The sequence below is a fragment of the Xenopus tropicalis genome, chromosome 1, assembly GCF_000004195.4.
Source record: "Xenopus tropicalis strain Nigerian chromosome 1, UCB_Xtro_10.0, whole genome shotgun sequence".
Lineage (NCBI taxonomy): Eukaryota > Metazoa > Chordata > Amphibia > Anura > Pipidae > Xenopus > Xenopus tropicalis.
In genome coordinates this window covers 183,757,007-183,783,944 of record NC_030677.2, presented here as the reverse complement: position 1 = coordinate 183,783,944, position 26,938 = coordinate 183,757,007, and positions in this window count along the sequence as shown.

The following is a 26,938-nucleotide window of genomic DNA, read 5'->3' as shown; positions in this document are numbered from 1 at the left end:
CCTGATTTAAAAGGATGTTTGTTTTACAGCAATTGTGTAATTATTTTAAAATGAAATCACAGAGTGGCCTTTAAGGTCCTTTGTTTTTATAATGGCATTAGAATCAAGAGCAGGCAACTCTAAAAATAACCTGGAAGCTGAAAGGTATTATGTGTGCTGTAAAGGCACAATAACATCGGCATGCTGCCATGCTGCCCAGTTCTCTATGTATATACGCTACCAGCACACAAACAGCAGCTTTACTGCACTGCCTCACTGGGTTCTTTTATTCTAAGCTACTTACAGTGTGTTTTGCCCCATAGACTATGCCCCAAGATGGTATCTTTGAGATTAACTTTCAGAGGAGATAAGGAGAATTATAAAAACAAGTGATTAAACAGTAAGGGCTGTGCCACATGGTGCTACTTGTCGCAGCTGCAAACCACCCCTGCCATAGACAATACTGAGAACTGTCTCTACTAAAACACATGTAGAGACAGTTATCAGTATTGTCTGTTTTGTAGCTGCAACAAGTAGCTCTATGTTTCATTGCCCTAAAGTACTATTTCAAAGGGAGTTAGGCCAGTGTCAAATCCGCTCCTGTCTGCCATGTCGTGTGTATGCACTGACTGCGGGCAGAGTGGGCAGATTTCGATGAAAAAATGTATGCTTATGCACTTCTCTGCAGAAATCTGCCTGTATGTGTGCCGACAAGCTGATCCCGTGTCTGTCAGAGCAAAGAAAGGCATGGGTCAGATGGGATCAGATAGTTGTTTTCACCACTGGAGTAGAAACTATTGGCCATGGGTCCTCAACTCTTTTTACCCATAGGCCACATTCAAATGTTAAAAGAGTTATGGGAACAACACAAGCATAAGAAAGTTCTTAGGGTGCCAAATAAGGGCTGTTATTGGCTGTTTGATAGCCCCTATGTGCACTGGCAGCCTACAGGAGGCGCTGCTTGTCAAAATAAAAGTCTTACCTAATCTATAAATGCATTTTATATATAAGTTACATGTATGGGGCCCAGCTTATGTACTGCACCAATGCTCACATATAATGAGGGGCGTTGACATTGAACGGGAGCTTATTATTTGCACAAAATTATGTTATTAAAACTTCATGTTTTGGCTTAATTTGAGATTTGGACTCATTTCCCTCTTTTTGTGTATAAGTAATGGCTTTATATCTATATTTCAGCTCCAAAATGTTGGTTAGATTGAGTGATGCAGTGTGCTATAGCGCTGAAGTGTATGTTAGACCAAGTGCTAGCGATAACTTACTTTGGTTTGTACAGAAATTATGAGCAAAGGTGACCTGACCACATTTTGGACCACAAAAGGGAAATTGTTATTACAGGTATGGGACCAGTTTACAGAATGCTCGGGGCCTGGGATTTTCCAGATAAGGGGTCTTTCTGTAATTTGCATTTCCATACCTTAAGTCTAATAAAAAACCTTATAAACATTAATTAAACCCAGTAGGACTGTTTTGTCTCCAGTAAGGATTAATTATATCTTTCCTAAAATCAAGTGCAAGGTACTGTTTAATTATTAAAGAGAAAAAAGGAAATCAGTTTAAAAAATTTTAATTATTTGATTAAAATGGAGTCTATTGGAGATGGCCTTCCCATAATGCAAAGCTTTCTGGTTACTGCATATTTCCAAATATTCTAAAAAGATGGGTAAATGCCGCAGTCCAAAGAGGGACAAGGCATGGAGTACGGTACTGAACGGGGACTTCATTTCCAAAAAGTAATATTTATATAAAATCTAAAAGCCTTTCTATGTTTTGTCCACCTGTCAGTCTGTCTATCCTATTCCCTGCTGGCAGCTAAAACAACTTTAGCCTTCAGCCTCACACAGCTAAGTAAACAAAATGGAGCCCTCCTGTCTGAGAGCACTGGGTAATATTAGTGATTGAGCAATTAACCCCATGGCCATCCTACAGCGACTGGGGGGGCACCAGGCCTCCAAAAATATACAGAAAAATATTTTGAAACAATAAGCGCAGAGACCAAATGTAACTTAATTAAATTAAACTGAACAAATTCCCTTTACTATAATTTGTATAAAGAATAACCATGAATAATTTCATAGTTCCTATCTGATTTGGTTCCAGGCCTTTACATTTACTTTGATTGATTTATTGTGTGGATTGCAGAGAAATGAACAGCCCTGTGGGGCAGCATTTGTTTAATAACATTACCTATGGGCACCCAATGAAAATGAAAGGTTTGGAAACCAATTATTCAGAAAACTCCAGATTACGGGAAGGCCATCTCCTATAGGGTGCATTATAAGCAAATAATCCAAATTTTTTTTAAATATTTTTCTTTTTCTCTATAATAAAACAATAGCTTGTACTTGCGTACTTTGTCCCAAATAAGCTACATGAATCCATATTGGTGGCAAAACTATAATATTGGGTTTATTTAAAGGAACAGGAACACCAAAAAATGAAAGTATTTTAAAGTAATTGAAATATAACGTATTGTGGCCCTGCACTGGTAAAACTGGGGTGTTTGCTTCAGGAACCCTACTATAGTTTATATAAATAAGCTGCTGTGTAGCCGTGGGGGCAGCCATTCAAGCTGGAAAAAAGGAGAAAAGGCACAGGTTACATACCAGATAACAGATAAGACACCATTGTATTCTACAGGGTTTATCTGTTAGCTGCTATGTAACCTGTGCCTTTTCTTCTTTTGAATGGCTGCCTCCATGGCTACACACCAGGGTTTATATAAACTCTAGTAATGTTTCTGAAGCAAACACAAAACTTTTACCAGTGCAGGACAGCAGTACATTATAGTTTCATTTCTTTAAAATATATACATTTTTTGGTGTTACTGTTCCTTTAATATATGAATGATTTTAAGGTATGAAGATTCAAATTACAGAAATTACCCATCACCCACATAGCTACTATTTTACCAGCCAAAGCCAGGGCCGGTATTTAGCCACAATGTAGCTGCTGGTAAATTAGCCTTCCTCCAGAAGTCATAGCTCTGCCTATTTTATGGGATCATTCTGCCCATTTTATGGCATTGCCCTGCCCCCTTTTGTGCCCGCCCCATCTGCCAGTTAAACCTCTTTAGGATGGGGCAACCCTACATATGTGTAGCAGTCCCCCAGGTGGGAAGTTCAGACAGGGAATAGGCACAATGGGCTGTTTATGCTATAGCTGGTGATCCAGGCCCAGTTAGGCACCACCGGCATTAGGACCCTTCTTCTAAATGCTGGTCTTTGCTTTAACTAAACAAACAAACAGTTCAATCAATGATAATAAAATGGAAGTTTACCTAGTAATTTACTTTTAGCATATTTCAAGTAGGTTCATCCACAGCATCTCAGCATCACTTATCAATAAACATCAACAGTTGCTCAAGTTCCCTTTTAATTCCTGCCCGTTTGTGCCACAGGCCGCCCGATTCCCATAAAGCGTGATTTAAGGCCGCTACCAGCAGTGCCTGACACTTTTATTGCCATGCTTTTCCAGTAAAGATCAAGGTGATCAAAGGACACGATGTGCCATTGCTATTAAACCTTTTAACTAAATCATATTATGTTTTATCTAGATCTTTGATCACAGACAGCTTACATTAATTTCCATTTATCCCTAGGCTGAGGCCGGACTGGTTTGTTTTTCTAGGTCAGTTAAAGAAAGTACTGAAGAAAAGTTACAGACGAAACACACATTGTTCCTATGTGACAGTATTTTGTAATATTATACATATTCATATACAGCTGTCACATGTTTACATTATATCCTATGACTGTCCAAATGCTTATTTATATGTTTGATCTGCATTTTATATACAGCTCATAAGCCCCACTGACCCTGCAATATTGTGTTGGGATAATAAGAGATGGCTGATATATCTGCACTGTTTCGGCTATGAAATTCCTATTAATGTCCCTTTGGGTTGGTTCACCTTTAAGTTAACTTTTAGTATGTTATGGAATGGCCAGTTCTAAGCAACTTTATTTTGTATAGTTGTTTTAAGCTTTTTCCAGCTTTCAAATGGGGGTCACTGACCCCAGCAGTCAAAAAACTATTGCTCTGTGGAAGCTACACTGTTATTGTTATTAACAATTATTTTTCTATTTAGGTCCTCTGCTATGTCTCTAATTCAAACTACTCTCTGGTTGCTATGGTTATTTGAACCTTAGCAACCAGATAACTTCTGAAATTCCAAACTTGAGAGTTAGTGAACAAAAACAGCCATAATTAAAAAACACATATAATAAAAAATGAAGACCAACTGCAATTTTTTTTTAGAATTACTTTCTCCATCATACTAAAAGTTAACTCAGAGATGAACAACCTCTTTAAGGGGCTGATGTACTCAATTTATATTCAGGTTCTATAAATGTCCATTAAGGCATGTGGGTTTCAACAGAATGACCAAAAGTAGTTTTCTTTTCTTTTGAACTGGCAGCTGTGTCCTGCTCAGTATTTACAGTAGCCTCACAATAGCCAGCCATGAACTGCTTCCTGCTTTTCAGAACAGGAAAGAAGGTGTAAAATGATAATGAGGCTCCTGATACATCATCAGATTATTATATTATACATTATTGAATCCTTTACAGTATGTATATGGCCACTAATATATTCTGCAGCCCTTTACAGGGATAATAAATCATTCATATCAGTCCCTGCCCCAGCGAAGCTTACAATCTAGATCCCATGATCACATTAGCACGTACGTTGGCCAGCTGCATCAACAGCCTGTTTTTGGAGTGTGTGTGTGTGTGTGTGAGTGTGGGGGGGGGGGGGTAACTTGGAATATATAGGGGAAACCCACCTATATAATGGGGAAACATACAAAACTCTGCCCGATATCCCCTGTGCTAAATATTCCGAGGACAATGAACCATGCCAATTTTGGATGTTTTGATATTATAAATAAATGGAATAAGCTTTAAATCACTTTTGGAAACATTATTGCTCCTGATTTACTATATTTTGACCAAGGTGGGAATAATCATATCAAATTAATTCACCGGTGGGCCAAATCATGTAACAATGCTATGGCTATGGGATACTATGGATTTTTCTAAATATGATAAATCTTGAAACTACAGTTGAGAAAACTTTTTGTGTAGTGGGTTAATGTGTAATCCTTTTGCCTACTATGAGTCATCTAGTGTTAGACGTGCCCATGGGAGGTAGGACTATATATTGGTGCAAGTGTCATGTGGTTTGTAAGGGAGAGGGGCACATAGTTCAGAACTCTTTTAAAGGGGTTGTTAACCAATCATAATGCTGTCCCACTGCGTTCCCTAGTTTTGCTATAGAAGTTGTTGAAAAATTAATTAATAATTATATATGCAACAAAATTCACCACTGAGCATTCTACTGACCAAAAACCTCATTATAAGTGCAGGAGAAGTGACCAATGAAAACACTGATTCCCAGCACTATGTCAGGCATCTTTCTGTTATATTACATACAGAGATAAGTATGCCATTTTTTTTCTTCATTACATGACACTTGAATCAGACATGGGGATAAAGAACAGACTTGTTTAGTGCTGGAAAACTGTGCTTAAAGAATCCAACTCCAACTGTAGGAACAAAGAACAGGGAGCCAGATTTACACAGATCCGCTGAGATTCCCATTGGAGGATTTTTTGTGTTTTAATGCAACTGCTGGCCCTGGAGATTTGGAGGAAAGTTTTGGAACAGTTTTATTGTGCAATATTACTTTATGAATACAAACCTGATGACTACAGTTCCCAGCATGCCTCAATTGTCATTATACAGTATGTTATATTATTCTGGGATTTGTAGTCCAGCAACAGATAAGTAAAGTTTGGCTGAGCAGTGCAGCATGGTATAGTACCCCTTTAATACCGCAATTGCCCTGAGATAGAGATAGAGAAAGGTACCCTGTGGATGAAGACTAGATAGAGAGTGATTACCCAGTTATTGCTTGTTACAGGGGTTTTAACAGAACCATTCAAGTATTATTGGCACCCAAGGCAATGCTACTTGGCCAGTCTGCCTGCATTACATCTCCTCCACCCACTATTTGTTCCATGCCCCCCTCTTTGTCTGTACAGCACCCCTGGCTTTTGGAGATTGTAGAGTTGTTTCCCTGACTATCATGCCCAAACCCCCATGTGCCCAAACCCCGATGTGCCTGCCTACCCCAAGTTCTAGCCTTGAGTTTGAGAAAGTGTAGGGCAGCTAGTATGATCAGCTTGTGATCAGCTACACTGAGATGTAGTTTCCCATGTTAAGGCCCAGTAGATATTTCCTGTGAAAGTCTTAATGCTGGATCTGGAACCTGGTCTATGAGCACTACTAATGAGGTGACTACAGCCTCTGTATGTTTGCTAAATAAAAAATGTTTCAGTATTAAACTTCCAGATGCTCTTTTTAAGAACCACCAATTATAAATTGGGAAGTGCATCTGTGTTGACACCTCAAGCCGACCTGGGAGAGAGATTAATGTTCTCTGTCCAAATATTAAAAATATTGTTACATGATAAAAACATACAGAGCAAAACATACTTTCCAACATTTGCCATTCAAATTTAAATTGTATTTAAACTGCACAGATTCTAAAAAAATTGCACCACATAAAAGTTTCCCTCTGATAATTGTACCAATTCATATTGTACCTACAATTCATATGTAATACAGTAGCTTTATTTAGGTTCGGTGCCACCCTGCGCCCCAGAACTAACTATGCCCCTGGGTTACGGAAGTGACGACATGTGTACAGGTGCACGATGTCACTTCCTCTGCACATTACGTTACTTCTGCCAGAAGTGATGTCACATGCGCCCTCAGTCAACATGGGAGCCCTCACCCCCCCCCCCCCCAGCTCCACTACCGGATATGGCCAGGAAGCATCTGGCATCAGCTGGGGAGGGTTTTTATTTATAAAAAAATATATGGATTATATAGGTGCCCGAGGGCTGCCTCCCTAAAGCTGCTGCTCTAGGCATGTGGGTGCTTATATACACAGTAGATATAGCCTATCTTAAAATGCCATGCTTACATTACCCATCACTTCATGACCAAACACAGAATGACTTTATTTCACCAACATGCTATAATGCTAGAGAAATTAGAAAGACTTATCTGCAAATATAGATTTCCCAAGAAACCGCTAAGGATTTTATATCTGATAAGCCATAAGTTTTATTTATCACACTAAATATGGCCAACGGCCAGATAGATTTCTGCATAAAAATTATCCATATAGTTTACCTCCTTATATTTTATATTACAGTGTGTAGGAGAGTTTGATGCATACCAAAAAATGTGCTCTTGAGAGTAGTTGCATGTCATGGCCCCTGGATTACCATAAGGGCCATCAGGATTGTTGCCCAGGGCCCAGTGGCTGGGAAGGATCAGGTAAAGGGACAGGACACTGCCCAACACCTTCCTGGAAGTTAATCTGCCCCTAGATGGGATTCCTAAACTATGGGTTAGTAGCCAAAAATTTGCCATGTTGTTGGTGAGGGGGTTACCATGATCCTGTTTAATGCAGATTTCTTCCTATAAAATACAATATTAGTTAAAAATTGGTGGTGCATAACTAAGTCTAAACCAATTATTGTAAAGAGGAAAAAAGTTTTAGAATCCCTCTCCTTTAAGCTGGTGATTGGGTCAGTTTCCACTGGCCACATGTCTGTGGTTACATTGTATTAATGTGCAGCCATGGGGCAGCTGGATATCCTGCAACAACAGAATCTTTGGTTCTCCCCTAAAACTGTGTTTGAATAAAGGGTACACTACATAGAAAGCTGTTCTCTGTCTCCCCCTGATCTCCCCCTGATCTCTGCTAGCTAAGAGTTGTCCAAGGGTCACAGGAGTTTAGTTTCAATAAAAGGGTCAATGCTTTCTTGGCTCTCATGCTCTTCATTTCTCTTTTCTTCTTTGTTAAAAATGAAAAAAGAAAATGGAAAATAGTCCACTACACCAAAGATATGATTCACAGGGATACATAGATGGGGAACTCTGCATAAATAAAGTTTATCCTCACATTTATATTCATCAGAAGCCTCTTCTCCACATAAGTCCTTGCACTTTATACCTTCATTTTTTTTATTCTTTGTTTTTGCATAAACTGTTGAATATATTTGTTTTCCTTAGGGGTTTAGCCTATGTATTCCAGATGGCAGTGTTTCCCCAGCACATATGGCGGAGCATATCGTAAGCTCATAGGAGCATGATTGTATTGTTACATGAAACAAATACTGGGACAGGGGTCACTGGCACATGTCACCAAAACTGACAGGCAAAGTAATGACAAGCGTTCATCCCTTGGTCACAGCAACCGCGCAGACATTTCCGTTAGTTGCATTTGCATGAGGTTTCCACCGGCACATCAATCATTTAATTAGAAATTAGGGTTTGTAACACTTAGGGTGAAGCTCATGCACATGGGGTCATTTCAAAGCAGAGACCGATCTGCGTTCCCCTGAGACTAAGCCTGAACGCTAAGGGTCAATTTGGAGCAGAGGCTGCCAATTAAGCACCAATTATACTCTGCGTTCATGTATTTACTCTACTGTGTTTATATACTCGCCATGTAGCAGTTCTGTGCATAGGCAGGAATATTGTATTGCTTCAGACGTTATATTGTCCTGACAACACAAGATTCCATAATTAGTAATAAGCTGAGCAAAACATGTACAATCATAGGTTGGCAAAGACTTCTACTTTGGCCAAATAAATCATTCTACCTTTTCCTGACTGGCAAACAAGGAATCATTTCTCTTGGAGATTTGTTAGCAGCAATTATATATTTGCATAACAATTATACGTGTCTACACACTGTGCGTTCCGAGGCTTTTGCCCATTACTAACTCAATTATATCCTCACCGTATGTTTATTTTTCATTTTCCCTGTGGATATGGCTAGAGGAATAACTAAAAGCTGAATGCACATGTATTTCCCCAAGCTTATATGGCTGTATTAATGCCTCAGTTTGCAGTTAACTATTCCCTATTTGCAATTCAGTTTAACATTCCTTAAGCGACCAACAAGGACCATTTATGAATGAGGCAGCACAAAGAATAATGCAAATATTGCACTTATTTATATCATTTGCATCCAAACATGCACATCTGTGTAGTTGTACTAAGTGCCATTAAAGTCATTCTGCCTTTTCTACTGAATTGTGTGTTTTACTTTCTTTTACTTTCTGTTAGAACAAATGTTTGTTTTTTTAAATAATAGGCTGGTATTTGTGATTATGGTTTATCTGCTTGCAACACTGTTGGTCGAGGGCAGCGCGCCTGGATCTCATATTTACTTCATATAGTATAGGCTATTTCTTTATTTCCTGCCTATATATATGTATAAATTCTCCTGCTTGAGGGTTGTCCTTTTACAAATATCTCAGGCCAGCTGTGGGGGCCCCACCAATGAGATCTTTGCTCTGGGCCCACTGGTTTCCTGTATGGAGCTGCTGATGAAAGTTGATCCACTCCTCTCTGTCTGCCTACAAAATGCAGGAGGAGAGAAGCAGATCATACGCCAGGTCTGACTTTGCCCTAGAGTGCATCACTACCATAGCCCGTTCCCCATACCCAAAGGGCAAAGACACACGGGACTACTTAGTAGCAGCTACTCGTCAAAAATACCCTGCATAGACAATACTGAGAATTACCTCTGCTAAAACACACGTAGAGACAATTATCAATAAATTACCAGCATTGTCTTTTTTTGTAGCCATGGCAAGTAACTGCTACTAGTAGCTCTGTGTGTCTCCACCCTAAAACTCCAATTAGGGTAAGGGCTAATGGAACCAGAAAGAGGATCTGGGGACTTTGTGGTGATTTTTGCTTATTCATTTCCAAAGTAATCCTTATTATCATATCATGTAGATGCATTTGTAATTAACTTATTATAAAAAAAGGTTAGTTTTAATTGCAAATTATACCTAAAACTAACACTGTGGGGCACATTTACTAACCCACGAATCCGAATCCGAATTGGAAAAATTCCGATTGGAAAACGAACATTTTGCGACTTTTTCGTATTTTTTGCGATTTTTTCGTCGCCTTTACGACTTTTCGGAAATTGTCGCGACTTTTTCGTAACCATTACGACTTGTGCGAAAAAACACAAGTTTTTCGTAGCCATTACGATTCGTTCGTATCTTGTCACAACTTTTTCGTATTGAGCGCTCGTAAGTGGCGGGCGAAACTTTCAGACGTAGCATGATTTTGGAAGCCTCCCATAGGGCTCAATGGCACTCTGCAGCTCCAACCCGGCCCAAGGAAAGTCTCCCATAGGGCTCAATGGCACTCTGCAGCTCCAACCCGGCCCAAGGAAAGTCTCCCATAGGGCTCAATGGCACTCTGCAGCTCCAACCTGGCCCAAGGAAAGTCTCCCATAGGGCTCAATGGCACTCTGCAGCTCCAACCCGGCCCAAGGAAAGTCTCCCATAGGGCTCAATGGCACTCTGCAGCTCCAACCTGGCCTAAGGAAAGTCTCCCATAGGGCTCAATGGCACTCTGCAGCTCCAACCTGGCCCAAGGAAAGTCTCCCATAGGGCTCAATGGCACTCTGCAGCTCCAACCTGGCACAAGGAAAGTCTCCCATAGGGCTCAATGGCACTCTGCAGCTCCAACCCGGCCCAAGGAAAGTCTCCCATAGGGCTCAATGGCACTCTGCAGCTCCAACCTGGCCCAAGGAAAGTCTCCCATAGGGCTCAATGGCACTCTGCAGCTCCAACCCGGCCCAAGGAAAGTCTCCCATAGGGCTCAATGGCACTCTGCAGCTCCAACCCGGCCCAAGGAAAGTCTCCCATAGGGCTCAATGGCACTCTGCAGCTCCAACCCGGCCCAAGGAAAGTCTCCCATAGGTCTCAATGGCACTCTGCAGCTCCAACCCGGCCCAAGGAAAGTCTCCCATAGGGCTCAATGGCACTCTGCAGCTCCAACCCGGCCCAAGGAAAGTCTCCCATAGGACTCAATGGCACTCTGCAGCTCCAACCCGGCCCAAGAAAAGTCACCATACTGAAACTTGAATGAATCCGAATCTTTCTTACTCGGCGCGAAAGCTGCGAAAAAGTCGCATTTGGACGCTGTCGGAACGTTCGTGGGTAAGTAAATGTGCCCCTGTGTGTAGATAGGATAAGTAGCATAAGTGTAGCTAGGATAAATAACAAGATGACAGCTCATTGCCAAAGCTATACATATATTTTAGAGAGACGTTTGAAGTAGAACAGATGGTTCGGCAAGGTGCGCCTGGCTTGCACACAGAAAATAATGAAGCGAAAGGGCAGACAGAAAGAGAAAAGACTGAGGGATACGATGTAAAGTTCAAGGTAAAGGTAATAATCATAAAACCATCAAACTAAATATCTGATATTTTCTGTCCTTTATCAGATCAAAGCACAATCTTCCACTGGGAATTCTGCCTGTTTCAGAATGAAAGGAGACATATTCCTATGCAGTAAAGGGCAAGTCTCCAAAATCAAATGAATACGCGATTCAAGCGTTTTTAAAAATAAAAGTTCCCCATTTTGAAAATATATTGTAAGTAAAAGGCTTGTCCTAAAGTTTCCATGAAATGTTCACAATTAATTTCTACCTTAATAAACTTGGCAAAGTCCATTGAAGAAAATGAGAACAAAGCCGCTGCACTTCGCAAAGCAAATTTCTGAGTTCTCTAACATTGCTGGCTCCTATACAGCCATTGTTTTTCTCACCCATTTACAACACCCATATAAATATGGGCCAAAGCATTCTGACTCCTTATAGATTCCTGATAAGCTGCCAACAGCCTCCTCTGCCTTTATGTAACAATGATCTTGCAACTTATGGTTGCCCAACCTTTCTGTGTCAAATCCTTTAGGTGTGTACGGTGGAATCCATTCCTTCTTGCAGACACGCAGTGTGAAACATTCCTTCTTAAAAGAAATGTAAAAGTAGAAAATTGTTTCTAAGCACTTTGGCAGATTACATGGCTTTACTTGTCATCTAGTGATGAGCGAATCTGTCCCACTTTGCTTTTGAGAAACTGCTGAAAGTTTCACAAAACGGTGAAAAGTTTGCGAAATGTGCCTACCGTGCAACTTATTTGTAGAGATGCAGCGAACTGTTCGCCGGCGTGCTAATTCACGTGAACATCGAGTGTTCGCAAGTTCGCGAACTTTTCCCAATGTTCGCAATTTGGGCGTTTTTCCACTGCGTTTTTGCCTCGGCCTAAAAATGCCGCACAAGCCACACATGGCGTTTTTCAGCCTAGTACTGGTGTAAGCAAATCCCGTTTCCATGATGCTAATAGTGCGAAATAGCAAAAAACGCTGCGTATTTCCGCTAGGTCTGCCAGCTGCCTTTGCGTATACATAGGAATAGCTTGCGTTTTTATGCAACGCTGTGTCAACAAAGTATTTTTCAGAGAAATTTTTGCCCTTGATCCCCCTCCTGCATGCCACTGTCCAGGTCGTGGCACCCTTTAAACAACTTTAAAATCAGTTTTCTGGCCAGAAATGGCTTTTATAGGTTTTAAAGTTCGCCTTCCCACTGAAGTCTATGGGGTTCGCAAAGTTCGCGAACTTTCGCACTTTTTGGCGTAAGTTCGCGAACTCTTTTTTTGAGGTTCGCTACATCCCTACTTATTTGACACGTGCAACTATTTTTTAAGCAATCGCAACTTTTTTGATGTGACCGCAACCTTTTCCTCACCCAGTGAATCTTTGTCGGGACTAATATTGTTGTCTCATTTTCAAGATTTTAGCTTTTTTTTACTCTGCCAATGAATTGAAACCATGGCCCCATCTACTGTTCATTTTAGCCTGGCTGACACATTGTTAATAGCAGCTGGTCAATTCCAAAATGTAGGTTAGACTGAGCGCCGGCACTAGGGTGTTCCTAGAAGCTGGCCAACACTACAGCATGGGTTAGACCAAGCACTGGCACTAGGGTGTTCCTAGCAACTGGCCAACACTACAGCGTGGGTTAGACCAAGCACTGGCACGAGGGTGTTCCTATCAGCTGGCCAACACTACAGCGTGGGTTAGACCAAGCACTGGCACTACGGTGTTCCTAGCAGCTGGCCAACACTACAGCGTGGGTTAGACCAAGCACTGGCACTAGGGTGTTCCTAGCAGCTGGCCAACACTACAGCGTGGGTTAGACCAAGCACTGGCACTAGGGTGTTCCTAGAAGCTGGCCAACACTACAGCATGGGTTAGACCAAGCACTGGCACTAGGGTGTTCCTAGCAGCTGGCCAACACTACAGCGTGGGTTACACTAAGCACTGGCTTTTCAGCCGTTAGAACAGGTAACTCCTTACAGGTGTATGGTAATTATCTGGGTCTTAAAAGCTCCCTGCCTTTTTCACTAGAGCTCCTGAGTTAAGGGTAAGTGTCAAATGCTCTTACAAAATTCTTCTGATGTTGCTTAGAACTGACCATTGATGTCCGATGACTCTTCTCTGCTCATGAACGTAATGTTCTGAGCATAGCAAAGGCACAAGACATTCCTCTTCTCACTAAATTTATTATCTAGTGCTGAAATGAACAGAAGGTGGCACTGTTGTTTCCAATTCATTATTATAGCAGTGTAAAAATTGCAAATGTATGAAAAACTAGAAAAACAACTTTACATTAATTTGTTTTGAGGGAATAGATTTCCAGTAGAGCCTCTTTAGGCTACATTGCTAAGAAGGTGAACTTTTAAGAAAATCACTATTGTTGCAGCATAAACACGCTCCTGTCCCCCATGTACAGTATGTGCTGAAAGTAGAAAACAAGTAGAATTTAGAGCCATGAGGGGTAACACAACTGCTGCTGCTATTTAGAAAGTCCAATGTGGGTCTCTGGAGTTGTAACTCCCATCATCCTTTGCAAGATATGCCCATTTTATTAGATCACTGTGAAACAGGTTTTACTTGGAAAAGCTCTATATTTTCAGTAAATGTTCTGTTGTATAAAACCGACTGCTGTTTGGTGGAGGAACCACTCTATTTATTCTATAAATACATTGTTATTTTCATTTCTAACTAAGATCTGCTTTTACTTTTCAGCAGCTGCTGGATGACCTTGACATATACATCCCGCAGGATAATCAGACTAAATTGTTTTGTGCTATGATTTTCAAAAGAAAACTTTGTTGATAACTGAAAAATGCTGTATTCCAAATTGCTGTAGCAATTTAATGGAGGTCACTGTTTTCACTGAAACATTTAAAAAGCATGTGAACATGGAACAAAATAAAACCACACAATCCAAGTTTTCTGTTTTTTCTTTTTTGATTTTGAAAGGCAAATAAAAATATTGCATGTACTGCTTGTAAACCTAAAAAGAATCATAATTGCAATGTACTTCAATTGGAAATGTTGTACTGATTCTTTAAAGTAATCTGTGCAGCTGAATTCACTGTTTAATCATTCTTTTTCCTTTATAAAAATCATACCTCCAAATGTATCCGCCATGGCTTCCTTCATGCATCCTTCAACAGATCAAATGACATCTGCCACATAGTACTATAGTACTCTAGCCAGGCTACAAAGAAGACACAAAGAATTAAGCAGGACTGGATAATGACAATTCCAATAACAACTGAACACAGAGAGGTGGAACACAAAAATGAAGATCAAAGTCATCCAAAATGGATGTTAGGTACTGGGCAGCAGGCTGGCATCAAATCAGACAGGATAATGGGGGAAGTAATTATCACTTATAAGTAGATTATTAAACCTCAGGGGCAACTGTAGCGACTGAAGGCTCAACCTAAAGGCTACTTAGGATGAGATTTGGAGAGAACTCCTGGAAGGTTAGTCTGATGGTCAAACAGAGTTGGATTTGGGGATGAGCACTTAGTTATTGTTCTATGAATTGCAAGAACTATGGCTGACATGGCAATGTTATCATAAACTTGTAACTTAGTAACGAGCTAATGGGGCATCTCCACCAAAGGTTCTAACTCTATCTGAATCCAACGGTTCTAAGTCAAAGTACCCAAAACTGAGGGGCTGGCCCTATATAGGGTAGGAGTCAAAGCAACGGCTAGAATCCCCAGCCAGGAGGTGAGCTTGGGGGATATATGGGATAGACTCCAGTAAGCAGGACAGCGTAATGATAATTCCAATGACAACGGTATAGTGAGAACTACAAAACAACAATGAAAACCAATGTAAGTATTTATTTTTTTTAACATTTCAATAGTCAGTTGTTTCTGAATGGTGTGGCTGGAACTCAGGGGGAACTGGAGCAACTGAAGGCTAGTTAGTGGGATTTTGGGATGAGCACTTGTTTACTGTTCTATAAATTGTTGAAACTATGACTGTATGGCTGATATGACAATGTTATCATAAATCTGTAACTTTGCTATGAGCTAAGGGGGTCTTTATCATAGATTCTAACTCCAACTGAGTCCAACAACCACTGTTCTAAGTGAAAGTATTCCATACTGCTGGGCTGGCCCCTATGGGGTAGGAGTCAAAGCAGCGGCTAGGGTCCCCAGCCAGAAGGTGAGTTTGGGTGATATATGGGCAGAGTATTTATTTGTCCTCCTAGCAATTCCATTAAAACCTGTGTGCCTTCTATTAGTATAGATCACAGAGCTGAAGAATCTATGGCACTGGTGGGATTGTGCATTTATGGGGGTGCTGTATATGCTACATTTCATGGCATGTAGGTTTCATATTGCTGTTCTGTTAGTGTGCATTCACTTTAGAAAACAATTTGGAGCCCAGGAGGTTGGAACAGACCTACCGTTGTTTCAGAAAAATGGATCCATTTATCTTTTCTTAAAACAACCTTTCTGACACCAGCTCATTTGCTGCTTTGACAAATTGAATCTTTTTCACTATGAATATCTATTGGATACACAATAGACAACAGTAACCCCGGGCTGTAAAATTTGATGTAATATTTATCACTGTCACTGCAAATTATGAATGGTTTGTGATGAGAATATAATTGTATGGGAACAACATGCAGAATATTACTGGCGAATATGCACCAAGGCATGTTTCCTTAGCAAACAAATGTCGGGAAGCTGTGGAGATCTGTTAGTTAAAAGACAAAATGCAAAGTGAATGGTGTTAAAATCACATAGGGAAAACTGTAAGGTCTGAAATAACATGTCTCGAGGTTTAACATATAACAAAGAGTCATATTCGGCTGATGGGAGGGAGTGGCCATGATCCTTACAAGAACCAATTTTCACTGCAAAATAAGAGCTGGGTAATTGTTTTTAGAAAAGAAAGGCACAAGGTCTCTACCTTAAAGAATGGATCTCTCTTTCATTATTTTTAACATGTCAGAAGCTTTTTCCTGTTTGTAGAAAGAACATTTTCAGATTTTACATCTATTAGGAGTAATATCAACTTTGTTGTGTTGGAAAGGACTCCTATATTTAAAAACTGAAATTTAATTATAATGGAGTCTATGGAAGATGGCCTCCCTGTAATACAGAGCTTTCTGGATAATGTGTTTCCAGATAACAGATCCTATACCTATATTTTATAACAGCAGAAGAAAAGCAAAACTTCCAAGCCAATCACAGGCTGCCTCAGAAATGCACAAAATACAGTGTTGGTACCAGTGCTAGTACCTGTGCTGCTTTGTAATCAACCCCCCCCCCCCCAGGTTATACTGTTCTACTATTATTATTATTGTACTACCAGATTTGTTTGTGTTTACAGTTACTCTGCATATATTTCCTAATATAGGCACTGTGTAGAAATGAATTCTCCATGAAATCAAGAGAATTTTACCCCCTACCCTGACCCTTTTTTATTCTGGAATCACCTGAATACACACGCAGACGCAGCACCTTCTGTCTGAATAATTTCCATACTAATAAAACATGTTAAGGATTCTAATGCATTTTTTTTTAAAAGCCTTTCTGTATTTCAGCATATTCCCACTATACATTACTTTGCTACCTGGAGGCAGTCTTGGTTAGAAATGTCATAACATTTTACCGTATCTGCATGTTTGTTACATTTTGTATTCATTATTTATTAGTTGACCTTTGCAGTGAAACTTTAATTAATTTTTCACCATAACCTCTTTCATTTAAGGATTCATTTCATTTTTATGTTGTCTAGGGTAATGTACTGAAGCGAAAATACTGCATTTACAATTATAAATGATGCTCCTTTTTATTTGCAAAACACCTTTATTTAATATCATTTTTCTAGGATGGCCCCAAAGCAGTATATTCATTATACAAAGTCAGGAGCAATGGGGCGCTGTGGGCTTAAATACTGAAAACCACACAATGAAGAACTAAAGAAGTCCTGCATCGCACCATGGCTAAACCGGTATGTATAAAGATGAATAGTGGTTCTGGCGGTAGATCAGTATTATACAGCGAAATAGCTAAATAAAACATAGACTCAAACACAAAGCTTCACCAATAACGTGCAAATTGCTCACAGTCGCAACCCTCTCTCCTGCTCTTCTTATTGCTTTTTAAACTGGAAAGGCTGCAAATACGGCTCTGGTGTCTGTTCTCCCTCCTTTGTCATCAATAACAGAACTACTGCTATTCATCAGTGTTGGAGCCTCTGAACAGAACCATAAGATATTCATTGGTTTGGAGAGGTGGATTGGAATCGGAGTTACAAAGAACCTGCTGAGGGTTTCTTTCTATAAGCCTTTAGACTAGTTCATCTTTATTATTAATGCATATGTTTCAGTAAGATTAATAGGAGTTTTGCCATTTTTTCCATTAATAAAACAGAATCACTCTAATGTTATAAAGTGGGAAATTAAGTCAAAGAGAAAATTAAAAATAATGCAGAAAAAAGTGGATATGGGATCCCTTATCCAGAAACTTGTTATCTTGAAAGCTCTAAAGTACAAGATGGCTGTCTCCCATAGGGGGAGATCTACTAAGCCACGAACGATTCGAATGCGTCCGAATGCGTTTTTTTCGTAATGATCTGTATTTTTGCGACTATTTTGTCGCCGACGCTACTTTTTCGCATATTTTTTGCTGTTTTTCCACTGTTTACGATCGTTCAATATGATAAAGTCGCAACTAAATAGTCGTGCAAAATACGATAAAGTCGCGACGGCGACGAAAAAGTTTGTTTCCAATCCGAATTTTTGCTATTCAGGATTCGAATTCGTGCTTTGGTAAATCTGCCCCATAGAGTCCATTTTAGGCAAATAATTCTACTTTTTAAAAGTTATTTCCTTTTCCTTGTACTTGTAGCCTTTACTTAATGGTAACTAAGCTGCATGGATCCATATTGGGGGCAGAAAAATCCTATTGGGTTTATTTCATGTTTGAATGATGATTTAGTAGTACAGAGATCCAAATTATGGAAAGATGCCTCATCTGGAAAAACCCAGGTCCCAAACAGTCCGTTTTGAGGTTTTTTTCTACTTCAAATAAACAATTCAAATATCAAATGTCAAAACTCAAATGGTTACTTATTTATTAAAAATCCAAATATGAAAAACTTCATTGAATAAAAATAAAATCTTGAATTCCTCAAATTTGTGACTTTACAAACTCAAAATCACGAATTGAATTCTGCCTGACAGCTCCCATTGACTTCTACATGAACTCGGATGCCGCAGTTTTACATTCAAGTTGTAAAAACTTGAATTTTGGGCACTTAATAATTATTGATTTGAGTCTTTGAACCATAATTCGAATTATGGGAAATTTAGTGCAAAAAAATTTGAATTTGAGCGTTAATAAATCACCCCAAAATGTAGGAATGGATTTACACATTTTGTGATTTGCAAATTTTGAAACAATATTTCATCAAGAAAATTTTCACTGCAAAAAAAGTGATAAGTAAAAAGTGATTCTCTGCACTCACCCATTATCAATATATATAGGACATTAAGCCATTTTGTGCATTAAGCTACCAAGCAATGCCCTCCCCTTTAAGCAAAACAGGGATTGTTTGTCCATATATTGCAATATAATTCAAGCTGGCCAACTATATTAAAGTCATCCCTGGTCTGGCCGGTCCTACACTCACTTTCATCTGATTTTTAATAATTCTACTGCTTCATTATACATTTTACCCAGGGACTGAGTTTTACCTGCAACTTTACTTGCTTTCAAGTTAAAACTCCCAAATGGTTACCCTTTTTATTGGGCACCACTTCGATCACCTGACTGTACAGTAGCTATTAATGATCTGAGCAACAACATGGAGGTACTGCCCTTTTTGGAATGAGCTTATTCAGTTGGCCTATTAGAAAAGTTGTATAAACTCTATCTGAACTGCCAAAATAACTAGTTTTGCATGGACATACTCACTTTAATATAGAAAGGAAACCATGATTGTCTGTGCCACAGGGAATAGCTCCCCTCTTAGGCTCACAGTGCTGTGCAACCCCCCCCCCCCCCCCATCTGTTCACCACCCACTATGGAAATCAGAGGAACTTCAAGTCCCAGAATCCCTCACTTCACAATGGAACAAGTTGAGGTTGGGGCTCAAGTATGTGTGTAAAAAGTACATTTATATTTATTTCTGGCAGTTCAGATGGTGTTTTTAAACCTTTTCTATATAAACCCAACTCAATGAGCTCAAGTCAAATAGAGGGGGGATATTTTCACTTTAAAACTCATCTTTGCCCATCTTTTTTTGAGGATATAGAAACAATTTTGCAGGAAGCCTGCATAATGGATTCAGTAGAGAACTCATTAGAAGAAAAAAAATTAGATATAGGAAAAGTTCTTTTTAAAATTACAACCTTTCAAGTGTCTTAAGGAAACACACTGACGTGAAAATGTCTCTTCAGTCTGTATTATAATTATAATACATTTAACAAAGCAATAGTTCACCAAGGAATGTGGAATTTCTATATATAAGAATATAATCACATTTAAATACAGTATAGTACATGGCTGTATTTAGGACATGTCATGTGATGTCACTTTTGTCCCGCAACACAACCCCCTACCCCTCACCCCCCAGCTCCATCACCGGATTTCCTATGGAGGCATATTTTATTTTCTTTTTAAATATTAAAAAATGAATATATAGGCACATGAGGGTGCCCCCCCAAATCCTGCATCCGTAGGCACAGGCCCTGTGGGTGCCGTAATATAAGCACGACCCTGGTATAGTGTATATTATACAAAATACAGGTATGGGACCTGTGATCCAGACCTGGGGTTTTCCGAATAAGGGATCTTTTCGTAACTTGGATCTCCATACCTTAAGTCTTAAACAATACGTAAACCCAATCAGATTATTTTGATTTCAATAAGGATTAATTATATCCTAGTTGGGATCAAGTACAAGGTATTGTTTTATTACTACAGAGAAAAAGGAAATCATTTTTAAAAATTAGAATTATTTGCCTATATTGGAGTCTATGGGAGATGGCAATTTCATAACTCTGAACTTTCTGGATAACATGTTTCCGGGTAACAGATACCATACCTGTATGTGCTATTTGTTGTAGTTTTTGCCGATGCTAATACTATAGACAAGTCATCCCAGTAGAAATACAGCAAGATGCTTTGCTCATATTGGTGCTCACACAGTCAGCCCAGCAAGTAGAGCTGGCATTGTATATATAAGTCTTCTGCAAGGGAGGATGATGGGGAAAGCTCAAATGAATACCTACTGCCCAGAAAGTGAACATCTATAATTGGGGAGTGAATGGAGCTTTAGGAAAACTCAATCACGTATGAAACAGCTGTTGGCTGTGTCAAGCTCCCTCGCTGACATCCTTTTTGTTCTAGAACACTTATTGATCTGGGCCTCTGTGAATAAATAACTGTATAAGTGCCTGTGCTTCGTAAATGTCCCCTTTCTCTGGCAATGTGAATATATTATACTGGCTTAATAGTGCACCTGCTTCCTTCTCCTGTTCCTTCATACTGAGTTAATTGTGATGCACGATGTGATGATGACATCAATATTATTTGCATTCGCTGCGCTAAATGAAAGACAGGGTAAGCCTGACTATCCCAGTGTGTTGAAATTGTTTAAGAACTCCTCATGTTTTATTTATGTTCCTTGAAGGGCAAATAAAGTGCTGAGCCAACCTTTGTTCGAGGCTTGTAACATGGCTCTTGTATGTGTTTCAATGAACAGCAGCCGCACCTTGACTTATTACTTTGCTCTGCATTCCTCTGCAAAACTCCTCCGGTGTGTCCTGTGGCTTCTCTTTGCAATCTTGGATGCCATGGGTACACCAGATAATAATCCCCACATTGGTTCAGACATATTGCCATTGAGAATGACATGGACATGGCTACATACAATGTATAGCCATAATTATTTTAAAATGTCTGTTCAACATATGTTGCCACTGTAAGAGCAAGGGGGCCTTAGTGATGCAGGAAGGGGTGTATCCAATCTAAATGGGGGAGAACTACAGTGCATATATCAGTGATATCCAATCGGTGTTCCTCTGTTGCTAAAATACAATACACAACTAACTGGGGGCCATTTTGAGATTACTGAATATACTAAAATAATACAAATATGTACCAAGCATTCTGGACCCATTATCCAGAATGCTTGGTGCTAGGGTTTTCTGTAATTTGGATCTCCAGACCTAAACTCTGCTAAAAAAAACATTTAAACATGAAATAAACCCAATCGGGTTGTTTTGCCACCAATATGGATTTATGCAGAGCACTTGGTATGAAGTACAAGGTACTGTTTTATTATTACAGAGAAAAAAAATCAGTTTTCAAAATAGAATTTGCTTATAATACACGAGCCATGAATTTCTTGTAAATTATATCTTTATAAACGGTGCTTAGTGATGTCACCAGTGTCATCGGTGCAATGTAGTTTCTGTTACATGACTCACTTAAACTTGTGTAATATAATAAGTAAAGTCACCTTGTTGTAAAATATGAGGATATTAGAAGTCAGCTCAGAGTTCCATGACCTTTATAAAGGCACTTGGCCTTCAGCTTAATATCCTTATATTATACAATAGTGGGGAACATAATTAACTATATATAGCTTTAAGAAGGGGTTGGATGGCTTTTTAGCAAGTGAGGGAATACAGGGTTATGGGAGATAGCTCTTAGTACTAGTTGATCCAGGGACATGTCCGATTGCCATCTTGGAGTCAGGAAGGAATTTTTTCCCCTCTGCAGCAAATTAGAGAGGTTTCAGATGGGGTTTTTTGCCTTCCTCTGGATCAACTAGTAGTTAGGCAGGTTATATATAGGCATTATGGTTGAACTTGATGGACGTATGTCTTTTTTCAACCCAACTTACTATGTTACTATGTTACTATATAATGGACTCTATGGGAGATGGCCTTTCATAATTGCATGAGGAGTTCCTAGATAAGGGATCTTATACTTGTATATGAAAAATGTCTAATTATTTAATTTATACTTTTTACTTTTATCTATGTCTCCAATGGTAGGGCCCCCTGGATACAGGAGAACAGGGGCAAACTATCGCCAGGCTCATGGCTGGAATAGGTAGAGAGTTCATTGAAGAGACTGACACTCTATACTGCCCAGCTGCATGTGGTAGGGTGGCCAACTTTCGATTAGCATCACAAAACAGATGTTCCCACAATACAAGGGGAATAATTAGGTTGACAAAGCAGTCAGTGTGTTCATACACATGGTTATAGTGCTTTACTGTACACACATGAGCGCTAGGAGCCCTGGGCCATAAACACCTGAATCTACTGAAGAACACTTAGAGGAACATTCCAAAGGATGGATTACACTCACCTGAAATCAGAGCAATACAAGTGCCAGCGCTTAAACAATAGTGACACTGTTATTTCAAATTATGATTTAAAAAAGGGCTCAAGGTTAAATTGCAGGTGAGCTGGAAAATATAAAGTATGGAGTTTATAACTGTAGGGAAGACGTACACCGCTCATACATTAATCTCCTTTGTAAATGGTCACACACAGGTGCCACAATGATGTATCAATTAATGTCTGTTTTCTCTGTTTTATGCCTCTTGTTCCATCTTTATTGTTCTGTATAGACCTTACATACACTTAGGGGCTGATTTACTAAGACACGATTTCGAATCCGAATTGGAAAAATTCCGATTGGAAACGAACATTTTGCGACTTTTTCGTATTTTTTGCGATTTTTTCGGCGTCTTTATGATTTTTGCGTAAAAACGCGACTTTTTCGTAGCCATTACGAAAGTTGCGCAAAGTCGCGATTTTTTCGTAGCGTTAACACTTGCGCGCAAAGTCGCGCCTTTTTCGTAGCGTTTCGCGCAAGTTTTAACGCTAAGAAAAAATCGCGACTTTGCGCAACTTTCGTAATGGCTACGAAAAACTCGCGTTTTTACGCAAAAATCGTAAAGACGCCGAAAAACTCGCGTTTTTACGCAAAAATCGTAAAGACGCCGAAAAAATCGCAAAATTACCGATCATTACGAAAAAAACGCAATCGGACGCATTCGGCCCGTTCGTGGGTTAGTAAATGTGCCCCTTACAGTTACAGCTATGGAACCTGTTATCCAAAATGTTTGGGACCTGGGGTTTTCCAGACAAGGGATCTCCATAAAAAATATCTAAACATTAATTAAACCCAATAGTTTTGCTTTTAATAAGGATTAATTATATCTTAGTTGGAGTCAAGTTATTGTGAGTCTATAGGAGATGGCCTTCCAGTAATTCTGAGCTTTGTGGATAACAGGTTTCTGGATAATGGATCCCATACCTATATCTTAATATTCTATTACAGACTGTGGCAGAAACATACAGTATATGGCCCCTTTGTATGATTAGTGGTGGGCCTGGACCTCTGGCCTGGATAAGATTTTGTCTCTGCAAAAAGAAACAAACATACAAACAAAAAATAGATTGGTGGGTTCACCCAGAGCCCCTGCACAGGGTATGTGTGACCTGGTACTTGGTATATTATTCACTTTATGTTCTGATGGCTATAGACCTGATGGTTTATTCTCTATCTTCTGTTCTCCAGGGTTTCAGACATATTAGTGGGTGTGGTTTACTTATGGGTGCTAACTATAGCCAACGTGCATCTTTCATAGGAATGGAAAATTCATATCTCAAGCCACCACTGTAAGAGCTGAGCAGCAGCCACTGGCAGAGCATATGGCAAAGGACTGCTACTAACACAATGAAGGACATGGAAAAAAGCACAGAAAAGAAAGTAGTAGTAGGTTTGCATCAGGTTGATTTTCAGACATATTTATTTTCCAGAGAACCCGAGGGCTTTCCGTGTGTGTCAGTGTACAGTAAAACTCTTATATTAACCTACTGCTTATTTGACAGTAGGGGTCATTTATGATGAACACAGCTGCAAGCCTGGTGCACTAAGCTGGATACATGTTGCATTTATTTGCATCCAAACACGCTCCTTGCATTTCCATATCACCCTGATGCTACTGCCACCCAGGAAGTGGCGACAATCCCAGGTTCCTCGAGTGGGTTGACTTCAATGCATTTGACATAAAAAAAAATAGAGAAAAAACAGCCTTTGAGTTCAAGACATTTGGATGTAGAACAACTGGAGAAAAAATGCCCACTGACTTTAATGAATTTGGAGTGATAAAGAGCTCCCATTAACCTCAATTAAAGATAAAGCTCTTTGATTTCAAGGCATTTTGAATGTGAAAAAAATCCAATTTACATTAAGGAATTTGGAGTTCGAAAAAACTTGAGAAAAAATGCTCCTTGACTTCAATGTGTTTTGCAAACTTTTGCTATTTCCCAGATGTTTCCATGGTTTTGCAAATTTTTCAGCAAAGCAAAATGGGACGGATGCTTTCATCAATATCCATGTCATATGAGGCGGAAATTTCATTTCAATTGATTGTACAGGTATGGGATCCGTTATCCGGAAACGTGATATCCAGAAAGCTCCGAATTATGGAAAGTCCGTCTCCCATAGACTCCATTTAATCAAATAATTTAGAATTTTCAAACTGATTTCTTTTTTTCTGTAAAAATAAACAGTCCTTTGTATTTGATCCCAACTAAGATATAATTAATATAATATAATCCTTATTGGGGGCAGAACAATCCTATTGGGTTTAATTAATTTTTTATTGATTTATTAGTAGACTTAAGGTATGAAGATCCAAATTACGGAAAGACCCCTTATCCGGAATACCCTTGGTCCCGAGCATTCGGGATAACGGGTCCTATACCTATATTTGGACATGAGCAGGATCTGGAATAAACTGTGTCTGACTGACCACTGACGATATTAATACATTTCTATACAAATGCATGTAAGCGCTTCCGTACATGTATCTCCCAATGTAATGAGATCCTTTCAGTCGGGCTGAACAAGGAGCTTTTTGTTAGAATAACTTACAGTTAAACTCATCCTTCAGAAATTGTTTTCTTTATAAGCACATAGAAATGTGTGCATCGTGCTCTTCTTGTTGCTTCATGTTTGGTTTAGTCCTTGGGATCCATCCTTTTAAAGGCACTTAAATGATTAATGGGTTCTTTATTATGGGATTTCCCAGGATCTTAACAAGTGCAAGAATTCACAGCTATAGAACGTGAGGAAAGAAATCAAACTTTGACAGGGGACTTTTCCAGGGCGAGATCTGCTGTAAATGTTCCAAATGTACAAAATACAGATTTGTTTTACTCATGTTTCTGCTTACAGCAAGTCTTGACTGGGATTCAAAATAGGCCTTGGCTAGTGATGAGCAAATCTTTTCAGCAGGTATAGATTCACTGGGAAATTCTGCATTTCACCATTGGTGACTTTTTTTCATGAAACTGCGACAAAGATTTGTAGAGTAAGAAAAACGTCACAGTTGCGTCAAATTAGTTGCAGTTGTTTTAAAAAAGTCACGCGGCAGCCGTATTTTGCAAATCTTTCGGCAACACAAAACAGATTTGCTATTTAATAGTGATGAGCCAATTTTTTCTCCAGGCATGGATTTGTAGCAACATTTTGGCATTGGCGGATTTTTTCACAAAACTGGTGCAAAAATTGCAGTGTAAAAATTTGGCAAGCAACAAAAAACGTTGCACACGTCAAAACAATGATATGTGCATTAAAAAACATAATTTTTCATGTTTTGCTAATTTTTCGCCATTTCCCAATTTTTTTCAAAGTTTCACAAATGTTTTTGCTGAAGCGACACGGGACAGTTTCGCTCATCACTACTCTTCAATAGCCCAAACAGCCCCCCACAGGCCCAATAAATAGTGACTGTCTATGGCATCTTACAGCAGCCCCTCTGGCATTTGCCAGAACCCATCTAAAAACTATCAAGGTCATGTAGAAGCCAATGGGAGCTGTCCTATGCAAACCTGTCAAACAAATTCTTCAAAATGGTTAACAAAGCACACCAGACAGCCAGGAAGTTCCGTAAAACTTAGTCTATATTCATGCTCATAAAACTGTTATGCCTAACGCGTTTTGTGCATGCGCACTTAATCAAACCTGTCAAACAACTCTAAAAACAGAATGTTGATAAATTAACCTCTTAGAGTTGGTGCAGAAAGGAGGCCATACATGGGCCTATCTGGTACAATTTTTGACTGATTGGCCCAAAAACAAACAAGGGGCCCCACATGGCACATGGTATACTACTTGTCTATTGTTTTGATTGGTCCTGCAAAAGATTAGAACACCAGGAAGTGAAGAGAAGCTGTCTGATCCCTAAACCAACATAGACATAGACATCGGTTGGGATATTGGGCCACAGTACACACAGATAAACCTATGTTATGTATGACTATATTTGCTTACAAAAGATATTTCAATGTCAACTACTTAGAACCTTCCATTGGCTTGTGGTCCTGTTACTACAAGCCTCACCAAAGGAACATGTGTGTAACTTAAAGGAGAATAGATGGTAAAACCACTTGGGAGGGGGGGTTGCTAAAATGTTAGTGATTACAATCACTGGGGGGTGTCTAATATCCCACCCCCACCCCCATCAGTGATGTTAAATTTTCTTCTCCTTTAAATATCAGAAAGTTACCAGTGCTTATTTCCCAGACTTTCAGTAATGGAAGTAAAGGAAACTGTATGGATGGGTGCAAATAAGCAGTAGGTTACTGGTTTCGCTCTAGGCCTACTTTTATT